General features: G+C 43.8%; 1 protein-coding gene across 2 annotated transcripts in view; it reads right to left on the reverse strand.

Moving 5' to 3' along the window:
- SI (sucrase-isomaltase) overlaps positions 1-22167 on the reverse strand; it is a 645776-nt gene that overhangs the window by 551451 nt on the left and 72158 nt on the right. The window lies entirely within an intron of this gene.

Genomic DNA, 22167 nt, shown 5'->3' on the forward strand with positions numbered 1-22167 from the left:
CCACGCTAATCCTATTGGAAAGAAAACTAAACAATAAATAACGACTTGGGAAACCTGCGGAAATACAGAAAATTAAGGTGGTTCTGGGCGGGGGTAGGACGGGTATGTCTGGGGGCTTTGTGCATTAACATTAGAGAAAGAGAGAGAGACAGAAGAATAAGACACATAACTGATGTTAGACCATGTATGAATAAATATATATATATTGGCCAATATTGTTAAACGACCCAACGATAGGTCACTTGTTACCAACCAAACCAGCTATCACTTACAGCAGAGCCCCCTCCTTGAAAGATGATTTGGTGCAGAACAACCCGGTTAACCAAACTCCTCTGACTTGGATGGCCCACAGAAAAGGGTTTTTCAACTGCAAATCATGCAAAGCCTGCCAACACGGCATCACCAGATCAACATGCAAAACATCATTTAGCAAACAAGAATACACCATCAACAAAGCACTGACTTGTAAAACTGACTATGTTGTATACTGCAAAATTGGCCCTGTAAAAAAAAAAATCGTCCAAAAACCGGCCCCGGCAGAGAGCTCAGTGGCACCCACAACCCCCCCGGAAGGGGGTTGGCGGGGGGGGGGAGGGGTTGGGAAGGGATCCGGCTGAGCACTTTGCCAGGGCCGGTTTTGGTTCCCTGTCCGGCCCTGGTGGTATATGTGCTTGAGTGTCCCTGTGGTTTGAGGTATGTGGGAAGTATCAAACTACAGGGGCACAAGAGGATATTGCAACATATTAGAGCTATAAAATAACAAGACCAAACATGCCCAGTGGCTCGCCATTTCTGAGAGAAGCATCAATCTGATCCCAAAGATCTGAAATATTTTCTAATTGATGCCGTACAAGTCAGTAAAAGAGGCGGGAACAGAGAAAAAGCACTAAGCAGGTTAGAAACTCTATACATTCTGGAGCTAGACTCAAAGAACCCTGGGGTACTAAACATTACTGAGGGCCTTTATACATGTCTATAACACACAATAGGAATGCCCAAGATATACACATCTTTGAAGTTGAGGTATTTATGCCATGACTATTTTTAACCCAACACACACTGGGAAGATGCTGCTAGACTACTCAATAAAACAGTCAAAACAATATGTTGTTTATATTATATTTATTGTTTCAGCCTTTTTGGCATTTTTAGACACCAATGAGGTTTTTAAGCACTTGCACCTTTATCTATAAACTAAGCACTTGTGCAGTTTTGTAGCTGATGTTTACAAAGTACAAGTGTTTGAGGTAACTGTTGACGCATTACTGTTTTTGAAATTCAGAACGGGTTCACTCTGAACATCCGATGAATCTAGTACTGTATTTGGCACAATTAGCACATGTTGTATTTTACAATGATGTTTCTTTTATCACAATTTTAGAATGCAGTTTTTACGATATAATTGTTTTTATTGTGAAGCTAGTGAAGCTGTTGATAGGCAAAATATTAAGTTAGCAAATGGTATTTAAACCATGAGTTATGAGAATTGCCCTTATCCATAACGATCTCCCAGAAGTTGGTATCCTCCTTCCTTCGAGAGTCGTACCAAATGGAGTCCACCATTGCAGCGCATGAAGGGATCTCCCATAATGGCATGTCTGGTGCGTATGGAGCGTGTTGAACCACCCGTCAAACTGCATTCTCCCATACTTCTGCTACATGGCGTATTATATACAGGTGTTTTTCGGGGACCGCTCCCCCCATCTTCAAAAGCCCTGAAAGTGTATTCCTTCTGTTTGTCCCAGCCAGAAGGGATTTTTCCCAATTTTCCTCATCATCGAGCCAGTGAACCGCAAAATGAAGCTGGGAGGCCATGTAATAAAGCTCCAGTCTCGGAACCTCAAGTCCCCCCGTCCTCCAAGTTTTTTGCAATGTCAGCAAACTCACTCGTCTCCATTTCCTACCCCATAGAAGGTCCCCTATCAATATGTCTAGTTTATTGAAATAGGATCGTGGAATCAAGTAAAATGAATGCTGCAGCGTATATAGGCTACGCGGTAATATAATCATTTTAATGATAGCTATTCACCCCATTAGTGATAGTGGCAAGTCAGCCCAAAAGCAAACTGAGCCTCTCAGTCCGTATACCACCGACTGATATTAAGCCTAGGATAGGTGTCGGCGGAGCCCGCTAGATAGATTCCCAAGTACCGTGCCATCTCTTCCATCCACAGTATAGCCAAGACCGGTCTTGATTCCTGGGGGGGGCGCTGCTATCCAGCCCATTGCTATCATTCTAGATTTTGTAGGGTTCATGTGTAATCCCGAGATATTACCAAACTTACACATTTCCTCCACAAGTACCTGGACCAAATGTTCCGGTTGTCTCAGATAAACCAATGTGTCATCAGCATATAGCGACACCACATGGTTAGTGTTCCCCAACCGTAGACCCCAAGGATCCATAACCGGCTGTATGGCCATGGGTTCTATAGAGATGGCAAACAGTAATGGTGATAGTGGGCATCCCTGTCTAGTGCCTTGCTTTAATGCTATAGATCTCAACACTGTTCTACCCACCCACACTCTAGCCATGGGGGCCGCGTAGAGCAATTGACTGAACTGCAGGTATTGTGCACCCACTCCTATCCATCTTAGAACTTGCCACATATACGTCCATTCCACTGAAACGAACGCTTGTTCAATATCTAATGACGCAATCACAATGTCAGTTTCCAGCAGGTCTGGAGCTTGGCACATATGCCCCAACCGTCTTAAATTATATGTCGTGTTCTGCCCAGGTATAAACCCTGGCGGATCGGGATGGACAAATCATTTCATCAGCAGCAGAAGACGCCCAGCCAGAATGCCATTCTTTTTACGTCAATGTTCAGCAGTGATATCGGTCTATAAGAACTCAGTAAATCTGGGTCTTAGTCCTTTTTAAGGATCATGGAGACAAGCGCTTTGCTCATGGTTGGGGGGAGCCTACCCCTGTCCAATGCCTCATTATAGACTTCCAGCAGTCTAGCCACAAAGAGCATTCCTTGTAGTACTCTGCTGGAAGTCCATCGGAGCCCAGACTTTTGGCTGCCTTGAGACGGCCTATGGCACTGTTTAATTCATCTTTCGTAATCAGGGTACCTAGATAATTTTTCTCTTCTCTGGTAAGATGGGGGAGCACCAGGGCATCCAGGTAATGTACCGTTCTCCCCAGCTCTGGTTCAGAGCGATTAGTGTATACTTTAACCAAGTGAGTCGCCTGAGCCTCCATGATAGTGTGTTGTGTGTATACCAGGGTCCCGGTCTCATCCATCATCCGTAATATTTGAGTAGCAGTTGTTTCTTGCTTTACCAACCGTGCCAGGAGCGTCCCAGTTCTATCACCTTCTCTATATAGTCGTTGCCTATATGTTGAATGAACATATTTTTTCTAACCTGCGGAGGTCCTTCATAAGTGGTTCCTTGGCTTCGGTTCACTCTTTCAACTTAAGTGGGGCTGTACTAATCTCGGCCTCCATTTTTCCCAGATTAAACTCATGTTTAGCTACATCCCTTTCCAGCTGTGCTTTTACTCCGAATGCGGCTTTTCATACATATGCCTCGAATCACTACTTTCATGGCCTCCCACTCCACAGCAGGGCTCGAGGCCAATCCCCAATTGTCCTGGCAGTAGTTTGCCAGCTGCGTGGAGAATGTGGCAAAAAATGGCGGATCCATGAGTGCTTCATTGTTAAGCCGTCATAGAGGTATCTCGGATCTCACCCTTCTGGTCCCCATCTCCAGTAGGACTGGGGCATGGTCCGAGAGGTATCTCGGCTGGTATGTTATTCCTCCCACACTCCAACCCAAATCTGAGGACAAAAACAATAATCCAACCTACTGAAAGTCTGTGTGGCAGTTGTATAACATGAAAAGTGTTTCACTGTGGGGTAGTTCTCCCTCCATATATCTCGTAATTGTAACCCCTGTAGTACCCCTTGTAACGCTGTATTCATTTTTGGATTTGTGTGTAACGTTGGAGGATCCCTATCTAGGCTGCAGTCTAGTACAGAGTTCATGTGCCCTGCTAATATTATTGTAGCTTCTAGACTGGGGGAGGCCATCTCATGGAGGTCACCAAAAAAGGAAGCGTTGTCATAGTTTGGAGCATATAAATTAATTATGCATATTTCGGACCCTTCTAGCCTCCTATGTAAAATAACGTATCTTCCATCTGGATCAGTAACATGGTGCAGGTGCTGAAATAGGACCCCTTGCGCTATCCATATATTGACCCCGCGTAAAGCCAGAGTACGAAGTGGCGTAGATTTGCCCCTCCATTGCTTCCTCAAGTATTTTGTAGAGTCTCCCCAGACATGAGTCTCCTGGAGGAATGCCACTGCCACCTTGTATCTTTTCAAATAGGCAAATATTCACCTACGTTTCTCAAGTGTGGCGATGCCTCGCACGTTCCATGCAATTAACTTATTCATGGTGCTTGTCTCAACACACTTTGTTTGTTACTCCATCTAACATGATTTAACTCTGCACATATAAAGGTGATCATTACCAACACGCCTTACAGTATGATAGTTTCTCTCATTTTATCCCTACAAAGGACGGTCTATTTATTTTCAAACATAGCTACCCCAACTTCCCCCCTCCGCTTGGGCAATATCCCGTTCCCGAGCGTTTCCATGTTTAGCCTGGTGTAGATATGTAAATGTTGCCCCATGCCCCAACTGCAACTCTCTAACTTATAACCTTAAAGAGGTGTAAAATAAGTAAAATCTAGTATCCTTCCCACCCACCCCATTCGATGTAAGTGGTTTGGTTGGCTGTCGAGGTGTGAGGGCATGCCCCCAACTCCAGTGCCAGGCACCAGCCTCTGGGGGGGAGGCTCGTGCCCCCACCATCATGTTCAGATGTGTGATAAACTCTCTGTTATACTAACGCCTTTGCCCATTTCCCTAATAGTTCAGTCTTACCAATTGTGCGGCGCACACATGTTGCGGGAATCTGATCAGTTCAAATATTCTCCTCATATTCCCCTCTCAAGCATCTGTGTCCTCGCTCACATTACTGCTTAATGGAAACCACGGTGATGATGGGCTTGAGCCTGGTACTACGTCCGATGCCTGCAGAGTGCCATCATGGCAGACCCAGATTCTGGTAGGGCTTCGGCTCTTAGTAGAGTCCTGTGACTGTTGTTGGTGCAGGCGACTCCGTGAACAACTTTGAGTTCCAGGCTTCTTCAGCATCATCCTGGAGGAGACCAGACATGCCCCCGCTGAACCTCTTGTGTCTAGCCATTCTGCTGCTTCACCTGCCGAGGAGAAGAAGAATGTTTTGCCGCCGTGTTCTACCAGTAGTTTTGCCGGGATGAAAAGGCTGAATCGAAGGTTTTGGTTTCTCATACGGCACTGCACAGCTAGAAAGGATCACCTTTGCACCTGTATTCTCTGGTTGTAATCCGGGTAGATTGAGATCTGGTGCCCTTCATAGGTTAGCTTTTGTTGCATGACAGTTGCAGTATTAGGTCCCGATCCTTAAAATTAAGAAAAGTAGCTTTGATGGCTCTGGGAGGTGCCCCCGGCTTTGGGGGGGGGGGGGGGGGAATCAACATCCGGTGCGCCCTCTCCACTGTAAAGAAGCGTGAAGGTTTCCTTAGGGCCAATATTCCAATCAGCCATTCCTCCAGGAACAGCTCTGTCGATTGACTTTCTGCTTTTTTGAGGAATCCGATGAAGCGGAGATTATTTCCCCGTGACCGTCCTTCAGCATCTTTGGCCTGAGCATCCAGTTGTACCAGTTTTTGTTGTAAACTGATCACAGTGTCCTTTAGTGTCCGTTTGTAGCGTATCCAAATTTTGTTCGGTGGTTGTCACTCATTCTCAAACTTTCCTCAGGTCACAACGAAGTAGGTTCAAATCGATAGCCACTGAGTCAATCTTGTCACTCAATTCATAATTAGCTGTTAGGACTTCCGCTATGTAAAGAGGCTGATCAGTGTTCTGTGCTGGTGGTTCCGTGTCTGTTTGTAGCATTGACATTGGGGCCCCTCATTCCAATACCAGTGGTTGGGCGTAATGGAGATTTCGTTTTTCCTGGGCTGTCTTGTTCCCTTTACCTTTTACCATAGTTTATGCTTAGCGGTGCAACAACAACAATCAAAGTCTCAAGCACTGTATGATATATAAGGGTGTTATTTGGTGGTGTCACACCTGGTACTCTTATTCATCCAGACAGTTATGCTAGAGCTAATGTGCCGCCATTACTTCCGGTTATTCTCTGAAGCTTGCTTATTATTGTAGCTGCAAGCTTTCCACCACTGGTTACCGCTATCTCTATCCTCACCTGTGAAGCGTGGTTGTCCACTTCATATGTCGTATGCCTGGTTAACAGAGGCCTTGATCAAGATTCTCAGGGCGAGAATCGCCGACCTAACTCTCTCTCCTCCCATCAGGGCTGTAAGCTGTTTCAGTAATTTCATAGGGCCCGGTTCAATGTCCGTGATCCACAGCAGCTAGTCTACCCTCTCCAGCAGGGCCACTGCAGCAAACGATTAGTAGCGTATGACTCCCCAGTTACAAAACAGTCACTGAGGTGCCCCCGTAGACTGGCTTATCTTGTATTTCATCCACATTCTTGGGCTGTTTACTGTGCCTGTAGGCCTCGGGCTCCGCGTCCAAGCAAGGACTGCGATCAGATTTCTCTGTCGGCCAGGCCAGATCATGTCAGCGCAGTCCTCCCCCGATTACACCTGTACCATCAGTGAAAGCTCTGTTTTTCAATCAGGCACTCAGACCTCATTTCCCGACCATCACTCACCTCCCGGGTGCAGCTGTGATTCGCCCACCGGTCTCTGGCGCAGTGTCTAGGAGAGGAATGCCGTTTGGTTCCTTCAGCAGCCAGCACAGGCCTGGATGGCGTAGTTCACCTTCATTGTCGCCCATCACCTGCGCCCGTCAGCACGAGCTCCCCCGGGCCAACAGCAGAGTCCGTCAATCTACTCCCAAATTGATCCACAGCAGGTCAGGCCAATATTCTAATTTCGCTTTTTCCCCCCCACTGTATCTTCCACTGAGTCGCCGGGGTCCACAAGATGGCTGTTTGGCTCCAGATGCCGCAGTCAGGATCTCTCTGTTCCTCCCGGCACAGCACTTCAATTCTTTCAGCGATGCACTCCCGAGCAGAGAGATGGGAGATGTATGTTTTGCGGGCAATAATAGGCTGTTTACCACCGTCAGGATGCTTGTTGGATATAGAGATAGCAGGAGTGCTCAGAGAACGTGACTACTCCACCACCTTGCTTGGCCATGCCCGCTAATAATCAACCATACATATATGGGAAACCCTCATTACATGCGGTGTTCAATAGATATAGAACTGTTCAGAGTAAACCAAGTTCCTCAAAACACTCAACTTCTATTTCAAAATTAATGCCCTACTACAGACAGCTTTTATCCATATAAAACCCCTCACAGTCACCGAACCTATATTGAAAAATTAAGTTGATATGAGTAGAAAAATGGGTACTGTAAACAGTGTTTACTCTATGGAGAGTTTACGCAGTACCATAATGTTTGCAGACACTGAAAGTTTCATGAGAGATAAACCACAGACTATTAAAAAAGCATCTATTTAGAAGAGTGTACACTTCATGCAACACTTGTCAAAACAAATAATATTCACTTAAAATAACCAAGGTCTGGAAGTGCTAAAGATAATACTACCTGTAACCATCATACTGTTGAGAAAACGTTACTGATAGTCCATCTTTTGAAGCCACACAAGCATGGGTTAGTCCCGGCTGCACAAAGACTGTTGTGCAGAAATTGTAATGCTGCAACTATTCTGACTAATAATTGTAGGCTGCATACAAAACTTAGGGCCAGATGTACAGCCATTGAATTTTGCAACTCGCAAATTTTGACAAATTGCAAGTAGCTATTTGCGAGCCGCAAAATTCAATGTACGACACCGCGTCAGACAATGTTTGAAATCCTCAATGAGTTCTCAATTTGCATGCTTCTTGAATATTAATGAGGCTGTTGCAATTTGTGACCCCATTGGGAATGGCTAGCACTCCCACGGATGGTGGCCTGCTGGGGTCAGAAGACCACCATGTCTGGAACTGATTTGTCAATAAAGGAGTTTTTTTTCGTTAAATGCAGCCCATTTTCCTTAAAGGAAAATGGGATGCATTTAGAAAAGTAAAATACAACTTTTCATTTTTGTTTTTTAATGGCAGGCAGTGGTCCCGCTCTAGAAGAATATTTGCACACCCATTCACAAAGGGGAATGTTTACAAATGGTTTACCACCTACTTGAAGTAGGTGGTAAACCGCGGGTTTTTTGCTACCGCAAATGCGGTCACAAAACACTCATACATGGCATTTGCACTTGCTAATAGGATGGGACGCCCCTTGGCACGCCCCTTCCTAATAGCAAGTTGCTAACAGTATTTTGCAAGTTGCGAATAGATTAACAACTCCCAAAATAGGTTAAGTACATTGCGCATCCATTTAGTGCGGTTGCAAACAGGCCCTATGTCCCTTTGCGAATGCAAAAAATGGTTGAACATCTGGCCCTTAGTATCTACTATATAGAATTGTTGCTCTGTTCAAATCTTTTTCTGCAGAACCTAAAAAACATTTGTGTAACATACTGGACACAAGTTGGCAACTGTCATCTGCATATAGAGTTACTCTCCCATACAGATATTTATAATGTTCTCAATATCTATACACACACCTATGTTGCATTAGAAGCTATAGTGCTTTGTAAACACTCACAATCATTAGCAGGACACAGGCTGTACAAATATAGGTAGAAAAGTAATATGGTAGTTACCCGCCACTAGGTAAACTATAAAATAAACTAGCACGCTCATTAAATGTTGTCATTAGTAATGTTATCAATGATGCCAATCCAGATGTCATGAGTGAAGGCATAAACTATGTGTCATAGAACATATCATGAGAAAAGTTCCCTCTAATTTTTTTCTTCTGTGTGTGGCAGTGTAGGATCTCTGTGCGCTGCAGCCATTGTTGTATGTGCCAGAAACCAGACTGTGCGTGTGGGTGCAGTGCCAAATATCACTCCAAACTTATGCTTAAAAAAGTGAAAAGACGGTGCATTTCCACACATACAGTGCCACGTTAAGGGTCTTAAGGCAAATTTGCAATTTGGATACAGACGCCATGACATGAATTGGTTACACAGGCAAGTACACTTCAGGTTTAGTAAAGTACTAGACTCCAATGGTGGTACCATCATCAGATTTTACTGCTGTAGGTGTAATGTTACTTGTTGTATTATATATCTGGATGCAGAGACAGAAAGAAGCAACAAAATGCCAGCCGGGCGGCACACTAGGTAAGCAGAGAGATTTCTTACTTACGTGTTACCTAAAAGAAATGCAGCAAGTCCAAAAGCATGATGTGTAAAGCATGATGGTGCTCAGACCTGTCCAGGCCGCCCGCTCTGTCAGGGGGCACAGGAGCTAAATTATAGGCCATGCCGGCAAATTACTTCCAAGCAGCCCAAGACGACTGACTCGAGTCCACTGGGCATGGGAGAGTGCACTGCTGCATTATGCAGTCAGGAGACAGCGGTGAAAGGGCCAGTCGTCAGCAGTGGAGAGTCACGATGTCAAGGGGAAGTAGAACTAGAGGACAAACACAGTAAGTATAACTACCAGCTATGTCATTCACTGTATACCAGTCACAATCAAATTGATGTAATTTTAGTAAAGCGTGTGATATTCTTTCTTTGAAAATTCCCGTCTGCCTATTGAGGAAAAGCAAAGCCGTAAGCCATACATGGGGTTCAGTGGTACGCCTGACTTGCTATCGACGCTGTAAACTTTAGAACACAAGTTTTTGAATTACCTGGTGTGTATTTAAGCACCAAATGTTAACGTTTAGCCGAATACATCCACTTTTGACAGGATTACGGAATAGTGCGATCAACAGTAAGAACTGAGCTGCAACTATGAACTAAGTGGTGGGCTAATTAAACACTGTTTTTCTTATTGCTGTGCTGGCTGCAGGCACAGAGAGGGTGTGGGATTGGTGCCATATAGTCCACTTGGGGTCTCAGTGGCAGTGTTCGGAGGGCGTGCTTACCGGACTTCACAGTGTTGTCAGCATCGGTGATTGAGAGTATGCTGGATGTTTTTCATTTTACAGCCTTACCCTAGAAGGAATAGTCAAGTCAAGTCAAAAAGGTTTATTGTATATGATTACTTAAAATCGTTACAATTTACACTTAAAAAAATTATTACATTTAATACTTTTTTAAAGTGTGAATTGTAACGATTTTAAGTAATCATATACAATACACCTTTTTGACTTGACCTAGAAGGCATAGCTGATGCTTGGGTGAGCGGCGGGCCCCCATAAAACAGCATGCAAGGGGCCCTGTAAGAATAAAAATCTGCTGTGAGCCAGAGCAAGAAACTCCTGAGGGGAATTGCCTGTAGCTCTCCATGCACTCTGACACATCTTTAAATTGCAGCTATAGGCTTTTTCTTTCCTCCCCGGCTGAAGCCCCAAGACAAGTCACAGCTCAAGACTGAAAACAAACCTGCTCTCAGGCACTGGTGGAAAGCAGCAGTCAGGTAACTCACCCCAGGGTTTATACCTTTTCCAAAGAAAAATTGGCCATTAGATGTTATTCAAAGAGTTTGCAAAGAGCTGGACCCGATACTAAACAGGACTGAATGCAAAACTGAATTTATTCATTTGTAACGTGCCATTTCTGAATATGTTTACTTTAAGTGTAAGTCACTCATAGATCACCTCAAAAACACTTTTAAAACTGCTTTCTTTTTATATTTGTTCTTAGTAGAATGTACAGATTACATGTAAAAATTCCAGCTTTAAGTGATTTTGCTTGTTTTTGCACTGTCCGTGACATTAAAATATCTGCCCTATGTTCATTTAATTTCAGCAGAATGTGCTTAGCTGTATTACTGTGCAATAAAGTGCAAAGGCATGGGGGATCTCAGATGTTTTAGGATGATTTCTTTACTTTTATATCTTCTGAGCACACACAATATTTCACTATCTTGACTTTCCATTTTAGGGGTTTTAAAGCAGTTTCAAGATATTGTAGGTCTTATTGATCGAAAGGGTGTAATTTACAATATTTATCTCTTTCCATGGACTTCAATCCTTGGTTTCATTCTTTAGAAAATACTAAGGGGGAGATTTACTAAGATTTTGCGCCATGCAAAACCGGCACAAAATAATTTTTTCCCTATTTACTTTCCTGTACAAAACCTATGCTAGAGTATTGCAAACACCCTAGTGCTATGGCGCCAAGATGTGTGCTTGGTGCACTGCAGCTGTAATCAGCACCAGCGCAAAGGAAAGGGGAGGAGCGAGCCACGTCTCTCATGATATTGCACTTTCCTGCTCCTTCCCTGTCGTGACTATGCCTTTTTTGTTGCAAGCTGTTCTTAATCATTTATAATTCACCACCTCCCAATAAGTTTTCACATCATGTAAAACAACGAATGAAGTCTGGTTTGATATAGATTCAGTAACAAAGCCACAGAGAGGGAGTTGTCTTTTATAGTGATATCTCATTGACTGGTTCCAAAGACAATATTGTTTTTCTCTGCAGTTGTAAGGCCAGAACATATATCATTAGATTGCAATATTTTTCTTTGCTTCCAGTCTCTGTAATCTATTTCAATATGTCTATCTTTTGGTAAATTGCTCTGTCCAGCCATTTTTGTTTTCCATTTCCTAATAAGTAGCTATCCTATGGAATGAAAAGAAGGGAGGAGATCCAGATTTGTGGTGTCTGTTCTGGAATTATGCAGCTGAAAGCTATCTCTTAAAGTTTTAGAAAAGTCCTTACGGTGTACATTTACTGCACCATCATGAGTTGTAATGAAAAAATAAATATTTTGACAATGGCCCAAAATTAGCCAGCAGCCGTACTTCATTAAGAAAAGACATGCATCAAGTCCAAAAGCACAACCTGTAAAGCACAAGTCGTGCTTTTGGGCTTACTGCATTACTTCTCTCAAAGAGTGCGGATGAGAGCTGATTGTGGGCCATTGTGAAAATATTTATGTTAATTGCAGCGCAAGACAGTGCTGCAAATAACAGGAATACTTTCACAAATGCCCACTATCAACCCTCAGCAACATTCCATTAAGAGACGAAATGCATCAAGTCCAAAAGAACGACGTGTGCTTTACACGTCGTGCTTTTGGACTTTGGGCAGCCAACTTCCACTAGGCACAGCCAAGGCTGGCTTTAACAATGTTTGTTGGTGCCCCCCAATGGCCACCTCTACCACGGATTCCCTCACAAGCATCCGTTAACAACACCCCTCAAGTCTGCAGCACCACTGCCTCTCAGATTCATTTAGTTTTATAGCACCACCCATATCAGTGTAAGGTGTCAGAGCACTTTACATCAACACACAATGCACATAGACAACCGTAGGTGTGTAAATCAGTGTATAGGAAATGTTGGATAAGACAAGACTACAAGGTGTAGTGTAGGAGTAACAGGTCATCAATACTGGTAGGCAATATAGCTTAAGAATGCTTTTTCTGTAAAAGTACAAATTCAGAATTTAAAATAGAATACCACTGTAAGAGATTCCTTTTAAAAACAAGAATAGTTTTTTACCCAAATGCACCCTTTTCGCAAGATTACGATAATGAAAGACTAGGCAAAAAAATTATTGCTCTAACATAATACTTGCAGTTTACACGCAGCTGTTTGATGACAGTTAATAGCTCAATGCTCTAGATTAGGATTTTGACTTACAAACCACAAGTAACAAAATGAGCTCTCTTACAGAAGCAGTAACCCACTGACCTATTTACATTGCATGCACTTTGTTATCTGCATTGTACATGTTCTTAGCAGCAGGCATTTTAACCCACAGTGCTACCTTTGGATGAGTCAAAACTTCCATTAGACAAACCTCCATCTCTTTCCAGGTAGACAATCATCTGAGTTATCTAGACATTTTAATTGATGACTGAAAATTGGTGGAGGCCAGGAGGTGCTTTTTTAAATGTTAATATACTTGCAAAAACGACGCCCCCCCACCCCAAGTCAGTGCCCGGTGCAGTGGCACCGATCTGGAGCCCCGCCCTCTGCACAGCTTTCAGCCAAAGGTTTTGTCTGCATGGAGAATTTTCTGCCATTCCCTGCATCCAACTCTTCACATGAGGACAACACCCTCATTATATGTATGTCAAGTGCATGCAACAAAGCCTGGCAGCAGTCTTGGCCTCTCTCCATACATAGCTCACAATCTGGCAGCCAACTACTGCTGTGTATACCTTTTAGGAGGCTTGGCCGCAGCAAGCCCAAAAGCACAAAAGCACAACGTGTTCTTTACACATAGTGCCAAGGTTTCAGATTACTTGTGTGTGCCATTTTCATAATTTCAGTGTAATTATGAGTGTAATTATGAGTGCCATTTCAACAACCATGAGTGACACTTTCTCGCAAGTAAAATCCATCCATGAAGCAGAGGAAAAACCTATAAATATCAGAAATTACAGCTATCTGAGCAACAAGAAAATCTAGGAAAATCCTAAAAGTGCTGCAAAGCACCTGAAATGGAAGGGCACAAACTTCACAGGAGGCTCTGGTAGTGATAAATGAAAGCCAAATTGCTGGTTTATTGAAGTGAAACAGCAGGTGACGAAGTGCTCCACAGCTGCAGATAATGGACCCCAAATAACGAACAGCCAAAGTTCTCTACTACTGAGCACAGTCAGTACAGAACTGTGAGCAGAGCTGTAAATTAACTAAATTAAATAAAATTGGTTAGAAGTACTTTGGCACTAGTGTGTGTGTCACAGTACAGGCCAGCTCAGTCACAGCGACTCCGGTCATACTATGCTCTTTACATAGAGCTTATGCCTTTGATAATAGTTAGTAGGTCACTATGTAGATTAGGATTGAAATGTATGAATTGTAAGAAACACAGAATGTGACAAAAGTAGTAATCCCATGAGAGGCAAGGGGAAAAGATGGCGGCTGGTCTGTGAGCCTGGTCGGGAGCTCCGTGCTGACCTCTAGTAAACTATGGCGCTTTCAACCTACGGATCCAAGAAATGCAAGCAGCCTGAGCGGAAAATGTAAGCAGCCTGAGCAGCATTAGCCTTATCCCTCCGAATTCATCGGCGCATTGGAAACTTGCATGAAACTTGCATGAAATCGCCCAAAACTGCCAACATGCCTGTTTGAGTTTAACTCAGCAGTTCCTTTCCTTCCTCTCTACCGCGGCATTCTGCCTGGATCCACTATTGCTGCATCTGACTCGGACTCCAGCCACACGTCGAAAACATACACTGAATCTTCCCTCTCTCCTCTCCCCTCTCCCCTCTCCCTCCTCCCTCCTCCCCTCAGCTCTCTCGGACATGATTAATGGGACCGGGGGCATCCGAGCGGAGACGCTGTCTGCTTTACCTGTCGGCTCGCGTGTGAGCCGGACGCCGCTGCTGCAGTCAGGCTCTGCGTTCCAGTCCCTCCTTAGCCGGTGGGAGGCGGCCTCTGAGGCTACTAAGAACTGCCGGAGGGCTGCAAGGAGAATCACCGTCTTCTTCCGGGGCAAGGGAGGTGGAGACAACACACTCTATGCTAGCACCAATGGTCCCGGGCTTGGGTGCACAGCAGTGAGGCTTGATTTGACCTCAGTGGGTCAAGACTCGGAGCTCCCTGTGGAATCCATCCTGATTGTGGACACGGAGGGAAAAGACACAGAGACTTCTTCCTTACAACACATGATCCGGGTAAGCGAGGAGGGGTTTTGAAGGCGGGGTGCAGCACAAAAGAGCCCGGTAGGGTACAGACAATAAGCAGCGAATGTGAAAGGGGGAGCTCTAAAAAGATATGCAAGTGGGGTAGTTCTCCCGACACTGGTACCGGAGCGCCCCCCTGTGTTTCAATCAAAGGGGGGGGTCAAGTGGCTGCAGAAAAATCACCTGAGACCCCGGAGGTCCCGGAGGTGACAGGGCAAACTTCTGATTGCATAGGAAAATCAACATACTGCCTAAGGAACAGGCAATTTCTAAAATCTAACCCTGTCACTAGTACAAAACCCCTTGTTCCTCCTCCTCCTCGAAGCACTAAAAAGAAAATCAGAAAAGCCTGTAAGGTACTGGCCAAGGGTGGGAAGGGTGGGAAGATACTCAAAAAACCCGGGGGTCCTACTGACTTACGAGAGGGGGTCGACGCCCCAAAAATTAAAGTAACTCCCTCATTAAGATCCTTCTTTAAAATCCAAGAGCAGAAACAGGAAAATAAGAAAAAGAAGGATTGTGAGCTTAACTTCACCCAAGTGTCTAGTGGCGCCGAATCCAACGTTGGAGGCCCCCCTCATACCAACCATAGCTCCTCCCAAACCTTAGACGGCCCAACGATGTCTACTCTGCCTCCGTCTCTAACGGAAGATGATTCTCTAAATTCCCAAGGCCCTCTCTCCATTCAGACTGAGACTCAATCGGGGGCCCTTAATTCAACTTTAGACCAGTCTCACTCTGAGATCTCGACAAAATCCCCCACTGAAGTCTTTTTAGAGAAAATGATGGTTGAAATGAGGTCCAGATTTGAGATCTCGGAGGGGAATCAAGGCAAGATACAGGAAGCCTGTGATCTCTTAGACACGAAATTAAACGCCCTTGGAGACAGAGTCACGGCAGTGGAGGCTGAGGTAGTTTCATTAAGCAGGAGAGTGGATTCCAATCAAAAGGAAATAAGAAATCTAAGAGAAGCTGATAAAATCTTTGCAGATAAGCTGGAAACGCTGGAAAACCATTCCAGACGCAATAATCTGAGAATTTTAAATGTTCCGGAAGGCAGAGAAGGTACGGACATCAAAAAATTCATTATCGCACTTCTAGAGGAGTATTTCCCTTGGTGCAAAGATCTAGGACTGGAGAAGGATATACAGCGGGTTCACAGAGACCCCTTTGGAAGAAGTAAGGAGAGGAAGAACCCGAGAAAAATTCTGATTAACTTTCAAACATACTCCATTAAAGAAAATTTACTAAGTGAAGCAATAAAAAGTGGCTCTTACAACAAAGACGATTGGTCCTTTAGGATCAGATCTGATATCTCCAAGGCTACCCAAGACAGGCAGTGGGAGCTGGGGCAGCTGATGCCGGAGTTGAAAGCTCTGGGCGCTTCAGTCCAGATGAGATTTCCGGCATCTCTACGCATAATGTGGAAAAACAAAATGCATAACATAAAAGACATCAAGGAAGCCGAAACTTTCTTAGAACAACTGCGAGATCAGACGAGGAACTAGTTGGCGCCTTATGTTTCTTTTCACGTTTGTCAGGCACGGAGCTCAAAGAGGGCTTTTAGTAAGCCCAAAGAAGAAGAAAGGGAGGTTTCCCCAGGGGGGGGGGGGGGGGTCTCTTTTAATATACCTCGTTTTTATAGGTACACGATTGAATCAATGAAACAAAAAAATCTAAAAATTACACACGGGATACGGGAGCAAATTAGGGAAAAAAAAGAAAAAATGGCCCTCAGCAGTAACAGAATGAACAGAAGGAGAACTCGGAGTGCCCCAAAGACAAAAAAGAAAAAAAAAAAACATATAAAATGAATAAAGATAATTCTCAAGTTAACATTATTTCCTGGAACGTCAATGGACTAAGAATTAAGAGTAGAAGAAGGAGAATACTAGAGTATTTAAAAACGGTAGACAGTGAGATAATAATACTTCAAGAAACTCACTTATTAAAAAAAGAGTGGGAAGACATTGTGAAAAAGCTTCACTGGGTAGATTCATATATCTGCACCAACCAGGAGTGCGTTATCAAAGGCATTGCCATCCTCTTTAAAAAATCTCTGAATGTCAAAGTGGAAGCTTATGAAGCGGACCCAAAGGGGAGATGGGCACTGGCCAAAGTAAGGATTCGAAACAATGCCCTAACAGTGGTGGGGTATTATGGCCCTAACTCGGATGATCCGGTCCCCCTACAATCTCTATACGCTCGCTTACTCTCGGTTCCTGCCCCAATAATCTTAGGGGGAGACTTTAATATAATCCCTGATCCAAAAACAGACCGACTCCCCATAAGAAGACAAACAACTTTGCCAAAAATGAGAGACTGGTTGGGGGTATATAAAAGAGATTTGAGGTTAGTTGATATCTGGAAATTAAAAAGGGACAATCAGAACAACTTTACTTTTAAAAATAAAAAACTTGGAGTTCAATCAAGAATTGACTTTTATCTTGTAGACCATAGTCTGATTGAGAAAACAGTCAACGTAGAACACATCCCCGCCCATCTTTCAGATCACTCAGCAGTCCAGATCACCGTGAAACTAGAGCCGAACAATGACATCACTAGATGGACTTTGGATCGTACAATCCTTTTAGACCCTCAGATTATTGACCAGCTAAAATCACGGACTAACATTTTCTTTGAGGAAAATAAAGAAGGTACTTCGGCACAGATCACTTGGGATGCGTATAAAGCCGTAATAAGAGGATATATCCTCAATCTGGCGGTGCATAAATCGAAGGGCCTAAAAAAATCGATATCAATCTTGGAAGATAAGATTAAAAATTTGGATATACAAATAGATGCAGCTACTTCCTCTGCTCGTAAAGAACATCTAGAGGCGATCAGAATGAATCAAAAAGACAATCTAGCTGAAATTTTAGAAAATAAAGTGAGGGAAAATGGGAAGCTAGCAAACTAGCCCATTACGAATATGGAGAAGGATGTGGCAAACTTCTTGCCTGGAAAACAAAGACTGAACAAACCAGGAATAAAGTCGTTTGTGTCGACCCTAGAAACATTGTAGAAAATGGGACTGATGATACGGTAATAAAACAAGAATTCTTCTCCTTTTTTTCTGATCTATACAATGAAGATTGCCATCCTAATTTGGAAGAAATTGATCACTTCCTAGACCCCCTAAATCTCCCCAGTTTACCGCCTGAAATGAGAAAGGAACTAAACGCGGAAGTCTCAATTCAGGAAGTGGAGGAAGTATTAAAAAACCTTAAGAATGGTAAAGCAGCTGGGCCAGACGCCCTCCCCAATGAATTCTACTCAAAATTAAGAGAGGTCTTGATCCCACCTATAACATCATTGCTGAATAAAATATTCATAGACAAATCTAACCTTCCCGATTCTTGGAATGAAGCCATAATTACTATCCTTTTAAAACAGGGCAAAAATCCAAGAAAATGTGAGTCATATCGTCCTATCTCGATCCTTAATTGTGATTATAAAACTTTCACGCAGATGATGGCGAAGAGACTGGGGAAAATAGCAGGGCTCTTAATAAATAACAATCAGAAGGGTTTCATTCCGGGAAGACAACTACAAGATTTAACGCAGGAGTTGTTTGCCACCATAGATATTGCTTCCAATGAGAGAATCCCTCTATCAATAATTACCATCGACGCCACAAAGGCGTTCGATAGAGTTAACTGGGTATACCTAAACAGAGTCTTGGAAAGGTTTAAATTAGGGGGAAATATATTAAACGCGGTCTCTAAAATATATACTTCTCCTAGAGCCCAAATTCTAATAAATGGCAGTCTGACCCCTAACATACAGATAAAGAGAGGAACTAGGCAGGGATGCCCCCTTTCGCCTCTCCTTTTTAATTTTTTTATAGAACCGATGGCGGAACTTCTCAGATCAGACCCCTTAATCTCTCCTTTCACGTTTCAAGACTGGTCTAAAAAAATCGCGCTGTACGCAGATGATCTTATGATCTTTACAGATAACCTTAGGGGGACACTAACTATAGCTGAGGAGGCATTGATTAGGTTCGGGAGTATTTCTGGCTATCAAGTCAATCAAGATAAGACTGAAACCATGAGTTGGAACGACAACTTTACTAGCCCCCATAACAAAGATAAAATCAGATACCTTGGCATAGACCTAGTTAAAGACTTAGACAAAGTCACCCATATAAATCTCCAAAGAATAGACAAGGAAGTTAAAAGATTATTGAAAGTTTGGGGGGGTCTCCCTTTGTCGTTTCAAGGCAAATCAAACTTAATTAAAATGTCAATCCTGCCAAAGTTTACCTTCGTCTTTGGGGCTATACCTCTCGAATTTAATAAAGAAACTCTACAAAAAATCCAGAGTGAGATCACAAGCTTCATATGGTCTTCAAAAAATCCCAGAATTGCCTGGAACAAGTTAAGAAGGGAAAAAAACCAGGGGGGCATAGCAAGCCCTGATCTCTATGAATATTGTAGAGCTTTCCAATTTAAATCTAATAGAAAGCTTCTAAATGTTTCTGATTGCTACCCTGTGTACTTCCAAACTATGACTCGTAAAACTAGCCACTTTTTATATAAATTTGGACACCCTAAGTACTTTAAAAAAATTAAACTAAAGATGTTGAAATCCGCGGCCAAACTGTGGTTTAGCATAAGATGCACTCTAAACATTCCCTATTACAGCGACCTAGCCCCCATTTGGGACTCTCCAGGCACTCCTGAGTGTCTTAAAGATAAACTAGCCCTCCCTATAAAAGCAGCTGGACTAACCACGTGGGGTCAACTGATGTCTGGAAACAACCTTTTGGAGTGGAATACCTTATCCTCCAAGACTATGGGCTCACTTTCTAAATTCAAGTTCTATCAACTCTCTGGTTGGTCGAAATCACTAAAAGAATCTAGAACTGGGAACCCTTCTCTAGAAAGTGAAATGCAGAAAATAGACACTATTCATAAAGAAATCTCACTTTGGTATTGGGCCTTGATTCTGGGAGGAGAGGAAGATTTCAGGATTCCGGAGAGAGTATGGGGGAAAGATCTGCCGACGCTGGAGTTAAACAACCAATGGCAAGTATCTATGAGTAAATGCTGGACAATTCTGTCTTCAGCTGCCTTAAGGAGAAACCATCTTTTCACCTCTCATAGAGCCTACTGGACTCCTAAAAAGTTATCGAAGTTTGCTGGGTCAACAGTGAAGGCCTGCTCCAAATGTGGACTGGAAAGAGCCGACGATCTACACATGTTTCGGCAGTGCCCCCTTCTCGACGGCTTCTGGAATGATGTGGGTAAGACTTTGGATGGGGTATTAGGAAGACATCTAAATGTAAGTACCGACTTAATTATCTTTGGGGTAAGGAGCTCAAATGCATTAGACAAGCTTTCTACTCCTCAGGAAAATCTCCTTTTTTTATTAATTTTGCTTGCAAGGAGAGAAATATGTATAAAATGGGTAAGCTCTGCTCCTCCAACTCATAGTGATTGGTTAACTTCCATACTAAGAATTTATAGACTTGATAAAAGAAAGGCCCCCAGAAAAAAACTCAAGTTCTGGGAAATCTGGGAAAACTACCAGCAAGGTGCAAATTAAATCAGGGAAGTATCCTAGACATAAATCTGTCTTAGTGATTGGCACGACGACCGTTTACAAAAGTCCAATGATTATGTGTAAGCAATGGAAAGGCAGGAGAAGGCCTGCATGAGTAGCCATAATGGCTAGCTCCACCCCCCGTACTCAATCCTTCTATAAAGTAATGGAAACAAGGGGACCCTACCCTCTCTTTATGACGCTCCAGGGGAACTGTCCAGTTACACACACTTTATGTCAGGACAGTGCAGTGAAGTTTAAGAATCAAGGAGAGAAAGGGGCCCCGACAACTCCTTACTTTTAATATTGCACTTATGAGGACTAAAAAAAAAAAAAAAAAAAGAAAAGAAACACAGAATGTGACAAAAGTAGTAATCCCATGAGCTACCCACATAAAACAATTTTCTGTGATATGCAGAATACACGTTCGTTGCAGCAGGCATTTTAACCCCTTCGCTGCGGCCGCGATTTCCCCCCTGTGCGGTAAACAAAAGAACAGGGCGGGGCCGTGACGAACCCCAGCCGTCATTCGCACGCGAGCTCTGCGGAGTGTGACGGCTGGGGCTCGTCACCAGCATGGGAGGGGTTAATCCTCTGTGCTACTGGTGATTCAAAAGTTGCACAAGCAAACTCTGATCTCTCTGTAGCAGGAACTTAAAAAATCACAATGTTATCTTAAACTTATCCACGGATTCACTGAGTGCTGTGTAAATAATTCCTGCTGCTCAGCCTGGTCTCTGTAACTGGACTCTGTGGGGTCACTCACTGCAGACAGGTGATCTGACAGTGTTGTGATGCCCTGGGGCAAAACTGGACCATCTGCAGCTGCAGATTGTAGTAAGGGTGAGAAGTCATGGTGTGGCGCGCTTTCTGAGCTGTGCCCTATGCATTTAGACACACGTGCCCACTCACACCATGACTTGTACGGTCATCAGGGAACCCCCACGACCAGGGGAGGGGAGTACTGTTGAGTAGACCATAGAGGTCGTTTAATTTATGAATTCTGCAGGCTGCAAAATCAATTCTTTGTCTTGACAGGAATTTGAAATGAAAACCTCCTGCTGCTGAAATAACAGATGTATATTGTTACCCAACTCAATGGTACTCATTTTTTCGACCTCAAATGGATGAAAGGCTCAGTGGACCCCGCCGGGATTTGAACCTGTGACCATTTGAACACAGGCCCCTGCAGTGGATGCATTAGTCCACTGAGCCCTCAGCCTGCACTAGCCAGAAGCCCCTCAGTGACAGTGTAGGGCGGGAGGACAGGATTGCCATCCTGTAGGGTGCAGCTCTGTCTCACCGAGCTGTCAGCTGGGCAGAGCGCCCATGCATCTGCCTGCGCCAGCCACAACTGAACCGCTGGTGAGGGGCTGGTGGCATAATTAAGGTGGTGGCAAAAATCAGCTAAGCATGCACTGGGCCCAGCAGACAACTTATTAGTGGAACAAATGTTAGTAAGCTCAGACCAATGGAACACCGACACTGTGACAATAGAGGCGGGAGACAGCGCCTATTCACGTTGTCCTTTGGACTTGCTGCCTTCCTTTCCTAATAAACCGCAGCTGAGGGCTGATTGTGGACATTTGTGGCAGTATTCCTGTTAATTGCACCATTGTCATGCACTGCAATTAACATAAATATTTTCACAATGGCTCACAGTCAGCCCCCAGCCGCGCTCCAATTAAAATGCTGCAAATGCAGGAGCCACTTGCCATGGAACGTTCCTCCAACCAGGAAATTACAGTTTTTCGGGCTGCTTGCGTTTTAAAAGTGGCGGCGCGAACGCTCTCACAGGATGCGTGTAAGGGAGTCAGTGAAGTGCGCCAACGCGCACCTTACAGAGAACACTGGTCATGAGTGATTTAATATGTGAGGTCACAAGTAGTACTAACTAT

Source organism: Lissotriton helveticus, chromosome 11 (genome assembly GCF_964261635.1).
Source record: "Lissotriton helveticus chromosome 11, aLisHel1.1, whole genome shotgun sequence".
Taxonomy (NCBI): domain Eukaryota; kingdom Metazoa; phylum Chordata; class Amphibia; order Caudata; family Salamandridae; genus Lissotriton; species Lissotriton helveticus.